The following is a 12,095-nucleotide window of genomic DNA, read 5'->3' as shown; positions in this document are numbered from 1 at the left end:
CAAGAAGGTTTGTTGTGTCTGTCAGCGTTGTGTCCAGAGCATGGAGGCGCTACCAGGAGACAGGCCAGTACATCAGGAGACGTGGAGGAGGCCGTAGGAGGGCAACAACCCAGCAGCAGGACCGCTACCTCCGCCTTTATGCAAGGAGGAGCACTGCCAGAGCCCTGCAAAATGACCTCCAGCAGGCCACAAATGTGCATGTGTCTGCTCAAACGGTCAGAAACAGACTCCATGAGGGTGGTATGAGGGCCCGACGTCCACAGGTGGGGGTTGTGCTTACAGCCCAACACCGTGCAGGACGTTTGGCATTTGTCAGAGAACACCAAGATTGGCAAATTCGCCAGTGGCGCCCTGTGCTCTTCACAGATGAAAGCAGGTTCACACTGAGCACGTGTGACAGACATGACAGTCTGGAGACGCCGTGGGGAACGCTCTGCTGCTGCCTGCAACATCCTCCAGCATGACCGGTTTGGCGGTGGGTCAGTCATGGTGTGGGGTGGCATTTCTTTGCACAGCCCTCCATGTGCTCGCCAGAGGTAGCCTGACTGCCATTAGGTACCGAGATGAGATCCTCAGACCCCTATCTACATAGGCGTACAGAGGCCCATTATCGGCAACCATCACTCCTGTGTTCTAGTGGCACGTTGTGTTAGCTAATCCAAGTTTATCATTTTGAAAGGCTAATTGATCATTAGAAAACCCTTTTTCAATTATGTTAGCACAGCTGAAACCTGTTGTTCTGATTAAAGAAGCACTAAAACTGGCCTTCTTTTGACTAGTTGAGTATCTGGAGCATCAGTATTTGTGGGTTCGATTACAGGCTCAAAATGGCCAGAAACAAAGAACTTCCTTTTGAAACTTGGCAGTCTATTCTTGTTCTGTGAAATGAGGGCTATTCCATGGGAGAAATTGCCAAGAAACTGAGGAACTTGTACAACGATGTGTGCCACTCCCTCACGGAACGTATATATAAGTATTCATGCCCACTGACCTTTTCCACATTTTGTTGTGTTACAGCCTGAAATCAAAATTGGGTAAAAACAACAACAACAATTTAATCATCTACAAACAATACCCCATAATTACAAGTTGTAAACATGTTTTTAAACATTTTTGCAAATATACTGTAAAGTAAATACAGATGTGTAACTTACCTACAGGGCCTTCAGAAGGTTTTCATACCCATTGACTTTTTCCACATTTTGTTGTGTTGCAGCCTGATTTTGAAATGGATTCAATTGAGATTGTTTTGTAACTGGTCTACTACACACAATACCACATAATGTCAAAGTGCTGTCCTGTTTTTTTTTTAATGGTTAAAAATGAAAATCTGAAGTGTCTTGTCAATAAGTATTCAACCCCTTTGTTATGGCAAGCCTAAATAAGTTCAGGAGTAAAAATGTACTTAACAAGTCACATAATAAGCTACATGGACTCGCTCTGTGTGCAATAATAGTGCTTAACATGATTTTTTGAATGATTACCTCATCTCTGTACCCCACACATATGATTATCTGTAAGGTCTGTAAGATGCAACCATGAAGACCAGGGAGGTTTTCCAATTCCTCGCAAAGAAGGGCACCGATTGGTAGATGAGTAAATATTTCAAAAATCAGACTTTGAAAATCCCATTGAGCATGGTAAAGTTATTAATTACACTTTGGATGGTACACCCAGTCACTACAAAGATACAGGCACCCTTCCTAACTCAATTGCCGAAGAGGAAGGACACTGCTCAGGGATGTCACTATGAGTCCAATTTGACTTTATAACAGTTACAGAGTTTAATGGCCGTGATAGGCGAAAACTGAAAATGGAACAACAACATTGTAGTTACTCCACAATACTAACTTAATTGACAGAGTGAAAGAAGGAAGCCTGTATGGAATAAAAAATATTCCACAAAATGCATCATGTTTGCAACAAGGCACTGAAGTAATACTGAAAAAAATGTGGCAAAGCAATTAACGTTTTGTCCTGAATAAAAAGTGTTATGTTTGGGGCAAATCCAACACATCCCATTACTGAGTACCACTCTCCATATTTTCAAGCATAGTGGTGGCTGCATCATGTTATGGGTATGCTTGTAATTGTTTAGGGAGTTTTTCAGGATAAAAAATAAACAGAATGGAACTAAGCACAGGCAAAATCCTAGAGGAAAACCTGGTTCAATCTGCTTTCCATCAGACACTGGGAGATGAATTCATCTTTCAGTAGCACAATAACCTGAAACACAAGACCAAATCTACACTGGTTGCTAACCAAGAAGACAGTTAATGTTCCTGACTGGCTGAGTAAGTTTTGACTTAAATCTGCTTGAAAAGCTATGGTAAGACCTGCAAATAGTTGTCTAGCGATGACCAACAACCAATTTGACAGAGCTTGAAGAATTTTGAAAATAATAATAGGCAAATGTTGCCCAATTCAGGTGTGAAAAAGACTCACAGCTGTTATTGCTGCCAATGGTGCTTTTACAAAGTCTTGACTCAGGGGTGTGACTCAGGGGTTCTGTATTTAAGTTTCAATATTTTTGCCAAAATTTCTAAAATCATGTTTTGACTTTGTCATTATGGGGTATTTTGTGTAGATGGGTGAGATTTGTTTTCATTTAAATCATTTTTAATTCAGGCTGTAACACAAACATTTTTGGAATAAGTCAAGGGGTATGAATCATTTCTGAAAGCACTAAGTATTCATACCCCTGAGTCAATACATGTTAGAATACATTTGGCATCAATGAGTCTTTCTTGGGTAAGTCTCTAAGACCCCACTCAACTTATTATGTGACTTGTTAAGCAAATGTTTACTTCTGAATATATTTTAGCCTGCCATAACGATGGTGTTGAATTCTTATTGACTCAAGACATTTCAGATTTAATTTCTTTATTAATTTGTAAATAAAAAAAATAAAAAAACATAATTCCACTTTGACATTATAGGGTATTGGTGTAGGCCAGTGACCCTAAATCTCAATTGAATCCATTTTAATTTCAGGTTGTAACAACACAAAATGTGAAAAAAGTCAAGGGGTGTGAATACTTTCTAAAGGCACTGTCTATAAAAACAAAATACAACTAAAGATACACAACTTTACACAAATAAAAATGTTAAATGTTGTATAATTGCCACTTGGGGATAAATAAACTACTGATTTATCAAAAAGCAACTTACTAAAAATCCTTCACGAAATACTAACTTTGTAAAGAGAGAGCTAAAGAGAGAAACAGGCATATGGTGATGTAGGCTACCAATGGGTGGCCTGGGGCTAGGAACACCAAGAACCCATCAAGTTTGGCAACATGAGGGTTGGACCAATGGAACGCAGGGAGAGTAAGGAGAGCCATTGAGTTGGTTTACATTGAGATTAGAGGAAGAGAATTGAGAAACTGATGTTTACTTTTCACAAAGACTAGCTCTCTACGTTTTCATCAGCTCTGCAGTGAAAACACAGCCCAATGGTCAGGGAGTTACTGTAGGAAAGACACACCTCAGAAAACCATTTAATATGAGAAATATGAGTCATTTGTTTTATTTTGGAACCAAGCTAGGAGGTCTCGGAGATTAGAAGCTTCTGAGTTTGGAATTGGAACTCCGGGCCAGCTCTGATCTAGAGTTATGGTGATCAGTATAGGTAGAGGAGACTGACGTTAACAACACATTAACCAGACAAACAGCTAGAGCTGGTAAATAAAGAAAAGAACAGTGATCCAATTTATAACTAGGTGTGATCTTTTCTAGGACTTCCTTACATAACACTAGAAAAAAACACAGCACATGTACATGTGATGCCTGGAAGGTTTACTTCAAACAAACTATTACCTCAGCGACACAATGATCACGTATAGTGTTCTAAGAAAAGACCTGACACCTTTACTATAACCGTTTCATTACACCTGGCCACTCCACCACGCCCCACTCTGACTCCTATCCCATTCCACATCCACACACAGAACAACAGGTCCCATAGATTACAGGGTCACACACAGAACACACAGAACAGCCGGTCCCATAGATTACAGGGTCACACACAGAACAGCCGGTCCCATAGATTACAGGGTCACACACAGAACACACAGAACAGCCGGTCCCATAGATTACAGGGTCACACACAGAACACACAGAACAGCCGGTCCCATAGATTACAGGGTCACACACAGAACACACAGAACAGCCGGTCCCATAGATTACAGGGTCACACACAGAACACACAGAACAGCCGGTCCCATAGATTACAGGGTCACACACAGAACAGCCGGTCGCATAGATTACAGGGTCACACACAGAACACACAGAACAGCCAGTCCCATAGATTACAGGGTCACACACAGAACACACAGAACAGCCGGCCCCATAGATTATAGGGTCACACACAGAGCACACAGAACAGCAGGTCCCATAGATTACAGGGTCACACACAGAACACACAGAACAGCCGGTCCCATAGATTACAGGGTCACACACAGAACAGCCGGTCCCATAGATTACAGGGTCACACACAGAACAGCCGGTCCCATAGATTACAGGGTCACACACAGAACAGCCGGTCCCATAGATTACAGGGTCACACACAGAACAGCCGGTCCCATAGATTACAGGGTCACACACAGAGCACACAGAACAGCAGGTCCCATAGATTACAGGGTCACACAGAACACACAGAACAGCCGGTCCCATAGATTACAGGGTCACACACAGAACAGACGGTCCCATAGATTACAGGGTCACACACAGAACACACAGAACAGCCGGTCGCATAGATTACAGGGTCACACACAGAACACACAGAACAGCCGGTCCCATAGATTACAGGGTCACACACAGAACACACAGAACAGCCGGTCCCATAGATTACAGGGTCACACACAGAACACACAGAACAGCCGGTCCCATAGATTACAGGGTCACACACAGAACAGCCGGTCCCATAGATTACAGGGTCACACACAGAACACACAGAACAGCCGGTCCCATAGATTACAGGGTCACACACAGAACACACAGAACAGCAGGTCCCATAGATTACAGGGTCACACATAGAACACACAGAACAGCCGGTCCCATAGATTATAGGGTCACACACAGAACAGCCGGGCCCATAGATTACAGGGTCACACACAGAACAGCCGGTCCCATAGATTACAGGGTCACACACAGAGCACACAGAACAGCAGGTCCGATAGATTACAGGGTCACACACAGAACACACAGAACAGCCGGTCCCATAGATTACAGGGTCACACACAGAACACACAGAACAGCCGGGCCCATAGATGACAGGGTCACACACAGAACACACAGAACAGCCGGTCGCATAGATTACAGGGTCACACACAGAACACACAGAACAGCCGGTCCCATAGATTACAGGGTCACACACAGAACACACAGAACAGCCGGTCCCATAGATTACAGGGTCACACACAGAACACACAGAACAGCCGGTCCCATAGATTACAGGGTCACACACAGAACACACAGAACACCCGGTCCCATAGATTACAGGGTCACACACAGAACACACAGAACAGCAGGTCCCATAGATTACAGGGTCACACACAGAACACACAGAACACCCGGTCCCATAGATTACAGGGTCACACACAGAACAGCCGGTCCCATAGATTACAGGGTCACACACAGAACACCCGGTCCCATAGATTACAGGGTCACACACAGAACACACAGAACAGCCGGTCCCATAGATTACAGGGTCACACACAGAACAGCCGGGCCCATAGATTACAGGGTCACACACAGAACAGCCGGTCCCATAGATTACAGGGTCACACACAGAGCACACAGAACAGCAGGTCCGATAGATTACAGGGTCACACACAGAACACACAGAACAGCCGGTCCCATAGATTACAGGGTCACACACAGAACACACAGAACAGCCGGGCCCATAGATGACAGGGTCACACACAGAACACACAGAACAGCCGGTCCCATAGATTACAGGGTCACACACAGAGCACACAGAACAGCAGGTGCCATAGATTACAGGGTCACACACAGAGCACACAGAACAGCAGGTCCCATAGATTACAGGGTCACACACAGAACAGCAGGTCCCATAGATTACAGGGTCACACACAGAGCACACAGAACAGCAGGTCCCATAGATTACAGGGTCACACACAGAGCACACAGAACAGCAGGTCCCATAGATTACATGGTCCCACACAGAACAGCAGGTCCCATAGATTACAGGGTCACACACAGAGCACACAGAACAGCAGGTCCCATAGATTACAGGGTCACACACAGAACAGCCGGTCCCATAGATTACATGGTCCCACACAGAACAGCAGGTCCCATAGATTACAGGGTCACACACAGAGCACACAGAACAGCAGGTCCCATAGATTACAGGATCACACACCTTTCCACAAAGGAGAGAAACACAATCTCCCCTAATTGACATTGTCATTGTCCTGTTGTAATCCTTATAGGTGTGTCTCTATGGCGACAGGGGTGGAATCCCAAATGGCACCCTATTCCTTACATAGTGCACTACTTTTGACCAGAGCATTATGGGCCCTGGTCCAAAGTAGTGCACTATATAGTGAATAGGGTGCCATTTCATATGCATCCAGGGGCGTTGTCAGGATTCAGATGTTATTATGCAACAACATAAGGGCCCCCAGGAGAAATATTACCTAGACATTGAGAGACCCTGTGACTGAGAGTGTAAACGGCTGTAATCACCAACAATAGGAAACAAAGAGAAAACACTTTGCACACATGTCATCTGTTGTCTTGTTATAGCCCTCTCAACATGGCTCACTGTGAATACTGGCCCCTGTGGGACCATGGTGATGATTACAGTATGGAGGAGAGGTGAAGAAGAGCAAAGAAAGGGAAGGGATTGAGAGAAGGGTGTTCTTTGGTCTGGCTAGACATTTAAGGACTTCTCTTCGAAACCAAACCTTTATATCCCATCAAACTGACCATTCTATTTTATGATATTCAGCTTCTTGTTGCGCTAATGATAACTGTAGGATTGAAATAAAACACCATTACAAATAACAGTTTCCTTTATTCCCTATTGTGGTATGAGAGCAATCTTAATCGGAATTACCTTGGCAGAATGAGAGAAGAGACGTTAGTCATATTTCCTTCAAGTTGTCTGAGTCATACCGTCTTTAAACACTTGCTCACACGCACACCCTCACACCCACAAACAAATATAAGTGTATCCCTGCTTCACTGACAAATGTCTCTGAGGGATTTCAAAACGTAACACTAGGCCTTAGTAGCTAGGTGCTTCATTAAGGTGTGTGTTTGGTGTCTATAACCAGTATGTGTAGTTTGTAGTGCATTGTACACATGTTTATATTTATTTGTATGTGTTTGTGGTGTGTGTGCCTGTGTGTGTGTAGGTACACTCCGCCACCTCTAATTAACTCGTTGGAGGTGTGTGAGTCAGCATCAGTTGACAGCTTATAATTGCCCCACGGCTAACAACATTACACATACACACACACACTGGCGAACCCGCTCTCAACTCCTGGGAGAGTGTTTGTTGGCCCGCTCGGCAGCAGGGTGAAACTTGGGGTACCAAATCAGCACTACAATAAAACACAGGCATGCCATGACACATCCATCACCGTGCGTGCGTGTGTGCCTACCTTCCTGTCTGTGTTCGTAGATCTGATGTAACCTGGCAGCTCAGGTGCATGTGGAGGGCAGCATACCTGACAGAGGTGGCAACACCAACTCCAGTTACAAGGAGCCAGGGAACAGGCTCAGTTCATGGAGTGTATACAGAGTATACAAAACATGAAGAACACCTGCTCTTTCCATGACATAGACTGACCAGGTGAATCCAGGTGAAAGCTATGATCGCTTATTGACGTCACTTGTTAAATCCACTTTAATCAGTGTAGATGCTCACGCTCATCAGTTTCCCGTGCGTATCAAGAATGGTCCACCACCCAAAGGACATCCAGCCAGCTTGACACAACTGTTTAATTGGAGTCAACATTGGCCAGCATCCCTGTGGAATGCTTTGACACACTGAGTCCATGCCCCAACGAACTGAGGCTGTCCTGGGGGGGTTCCTAATGTTTGGCATACTCAGTTTTACTCAATACTCAACATCTACTTAAATAAACAGAGGCATGCACACAAACACTTCATAGATGTCATTTGTTTGCAAAGAAAGAACTGTGTGAAGCACATCTAAGTGGAACATGTCAAATCTCGCTGCTCACTGCCCTTTTTCTTTGAGGTCAGATGCAGGAGTTTCCACCATTACACACACACACACACACACACACACACACACACACTCACACACACACACACAGCCCTTCTGTTGACCTGTGTTGGTCTGTCAGCCTGTTCTGTTTGTTGTTCTGATCTTGGTTCCAACTTGCCTTCCATCCCCATGACATCCATCCATCAAACCCATAACCACAGTTCTCTCCAACATCCATCCATCCCTCAAACCCATAACCACAGTTCTCTCCTCCATCCATCCCTCAAACCCATAACCACAGTTCTCTCCTCCATCCATCCATCAACCCCATAACCACAATTATCTCTCCTCCATCCATCCATCCATCAAACCCATAACCACAGTTCTCTCCAACATCCATCTTTCAAACCCATAACCACAGTTCTCTCTCCTCCATCCATCCATCAAACCCATAACCACAGTTCTCTCCAACATCCATCCATCAAACCCATAACCACAGTTCTCTCTCCTCCATCCATCCATCAAACCCATAACCACAGTTCTCTCTCCTCCATCCATCCATCAAACCCATAACCACAGTTCTCTCCAACATCCATCCATCAAACCCATAACCACAGTTCTCTCTCCTCCATCCATCCATCAAACCCATAACCACAGTTCTCTCCAACATCCATCCATCCATCAAACCCATAACCACAGTTCTCTCCAACATCCATCCATCCATCAAACCCATAACCACAGTTCTCTCCAACATCCATCCATCAAACCCATAACCACAGTTCTCTCCTCCATCCATCCATCAAACCCATAACCACAGTTCTCTCCAACATCCATCCATCAAACCCATAACCACAGTTCTCTCCTCCATCCATCCATCAAACCCATAACCACAGTTCTCTCCAACATCCATCCATCAAACCCATAACCACAGTTCTCTCTCCTCCATCCATCCATCAAACCCATAACCACAGTTCTCTCCAACATCCATCCATCAAACCCATAACCACAGTTCTCTCTCCTCCATCCATCCATCAAACCCATAACCACAGTTCTCTCCAACATCCATCCATCAAACCCATAACCACAGTTCTCTCCTCCATCCATCCATCAAACCCATAACCACAGTTCTCTCCAACATCCATCCATCAAACCCATAACCACAGTTCTCTCTCCTCCATCCATCCATCAAACCCATAACCACAGTTCTCTCCAACATCCATCCATCAAACCCATAACCACAGTTCTCTCTCCTCCATCCATCCATCAAACCCATAACCACAGTTCTCTCCAACATCCATCCATCAAACCCATAACCACAGTTCTCTCCTCCATCCATCCATCAAACCCATAACCACAGTTCTCTCCAACATCCATCCATCAAACCCATAACCACAGTTCTCTCTCCTCCATCCATCCATCCATCAAACCCATAACCACAGTTCTCTCCAACATCCATCCATCCATCAAACCCATAACCACAGTTCTCTCCTCCATCCATCCATCAAACCCATAACCACAGTTCTCTCCAACATCCATCCATCCATCAAACCCATAACCACAGTTCTCTCCAACATCCATCCATCAAACCCATAACCACAGTTCTCTCCAACATCCATCCATCCATCAAACCCATAACCACAGTTCTCTCCAACATCCATCCATCAAACCCATAACCACAGTTCTCTCCAACATCCATCCATCAAACCCATAACCACAGTTCTCTCCAACATCCATCCATCAAACCCATAACCACAGTTCTCTCCAACATCCATCCATCCATCAAACCCATAACCACAGTTCTCTCCAACATCCATCCATCAAACCCATAACCACAGTTCTCTCCAACATCCATCCATCAAACCCATAACCACAGTTCTCTCCAACATCCATCCATCCATCAAACCCATAACCACAGTTCTCTCCAACATCCATCCATCAAACCCAGTTATCTCTCCTCCATCTCAGCTCCTCTCTCTCACTACTGTGTATGGATCTGTTATAATGATATGGTCTGATGATTGACAGTCTGAGCAGGGGGATAAAACTCACCTGTCATCGGCATGGGTGCTACTGGTGCAGTTAGATCAACATAAGAAACTATAAAAACATTCAAACACTTTAACAAGATTCATGACCTGAAGTGGCATGGCCAACATTACCTTCCACCAACATCAAATACCAGACGTTACACATCCTGTAATATTTACCGTGAACACTTGCTAATGGACAAGTTCTCAACCTGTTCATCTGTCCATTATTATGATGCCAACATGAACTCATCAACTCCCTGCACGGCTGACAATACTGTCTGACTGTTCTGCTCTGATGACAGTTGTATCTGGCGAAGTTCAGACAATAATACCCCCACAAAATACTAGACCGTATATATCCTGTAACATTTACTGTGAACTCTTGGAGAGACAGGAATCTGCCCATTCCTGTCTATCTGTTCTGCTCTGATGACAGAAGTTATGGTTACTAGTGAGGTTCAGGTAATAAAAGGTCAATTATTGTAGTTTGATCCTGTTCGTTTGTGTAGTTCTGGTGACAAAGTTGTAGTGAGGTTGAGGAAAATAACAGACAAATCATCTCAGAAAAGCCTTCACTCTACCCAGTGAAGATGAGGAGGAGAGGAGCCACTCCCCCTTAATAGCTCCTCTCTAAGCCCCTCAAACACAAACAAAAGGAAAAACAACTAATTGTGTGATCTCTTTGTAAATAAATGATGAAGGCCTTTTTTACCATGCAGGGATTCAAGTTCTGCCAACACATTTAAATTAATAAAGATTACAGGAGGGCGAGGTGCAAAACATTTCAAGTGGCAGTAGCCTACACTCTGAATCACATGAGCTGAACGCTTTTATGATGACAATGAGGATGATGAGGAGGAGGAGGAGGTGCAAAACATTTCAAGTGGCAGTAGCCTACACTCTGAATCACATGAGCTGAACACTTTTATGATGACAATGAGGAGGAGGAGGAGGAGGAGGAGGTGCAAAACATTTCAAGTGGCAGTAGCCTACACTCTGAATCACATGAGCTGAACGCTTTTATGATGACAATGAGGATGATGAGGAGGAGGAGGAGGAGGAGGAGGAGCAAAACATTTCAAGTAGCAGTAGCCTACACTCTGAATCACATGAGCTGAACGCTTTTATGATGACAATGAGGATGATAGTGATGATGATGAGGAGGAGGAGGAGCAAAACATTTCAAGTGGCAGTAGCCTACACTCTGAATCACATGAGCTGAATGCTTTTATGATGACAATGAGGATGATGAGGAGGAAGAGGAAGAGGAAGAGGAGGAGGAGCAAAACATTTCAAGTGGCAGTAGCCTACACTCTGAATCACATGAGCTGAACGCTTTTATGATGACAATGAGGATGATAGTGATGATGATGAGGAGGAGGAAGAGGAGGAGGAGCAAAACATTTCAAGTGGCAGTAGCCTACACTCTGAATCACATGAGCTGAACGCTTTTATGATGACAATGAGGATGATAGTGATGATGATGAGGAGGAGGAGGAGGAAGAGGAGGAGGAGCAAAACATTTCAAGTGGCAGTAGCCTACACTCTGAATCACATGAGCTGAACGCTTTTATGATGACAATGAGGATGATAGTGATGATGATGAGGAGGAGGAAGAGGAGGAGGAGCAAAACATTTCAAGTGGCAGTAGCCTACACTCTGAATCACATGAGCTGAATGCTTTTATGATGACAATGAGGATGATAGTGATGATGATGAGGAGGAGCAAAACATTTCAAGTAGCAGTAGCCTACACTCTGAATCACATGAGCTGAACGCTTTTATGATGACAATGAGGATGATAGTGATGATGATGATGAGGAGGAGGAGGAGGAGGAGGAGCAAAACATTTCAAGTAG

The sequence above is a fragment of the Oncorhynchus mykiss genome, chromosome 5 (assembly GCF_057628025.1).
Source record: "Oncorhynchus mykiss isolate SJ-2025 chromosome 5, ASM5762802v1, whole genome shotgun sequence".
In the NCBI taxonomy this organism is placed as follows: domain Eukaryota; kingdom Metazoa; phylum Chordata; class Actinopteri; order Salmoniformes; family Salmonidae; genus Oncorhynchus; species Oncorhynchus mykiss.
The sequence above is the reverse complement of the archived record's forward strand: the minus strand, read 5'-3'. Positions refer to the sequence as shown.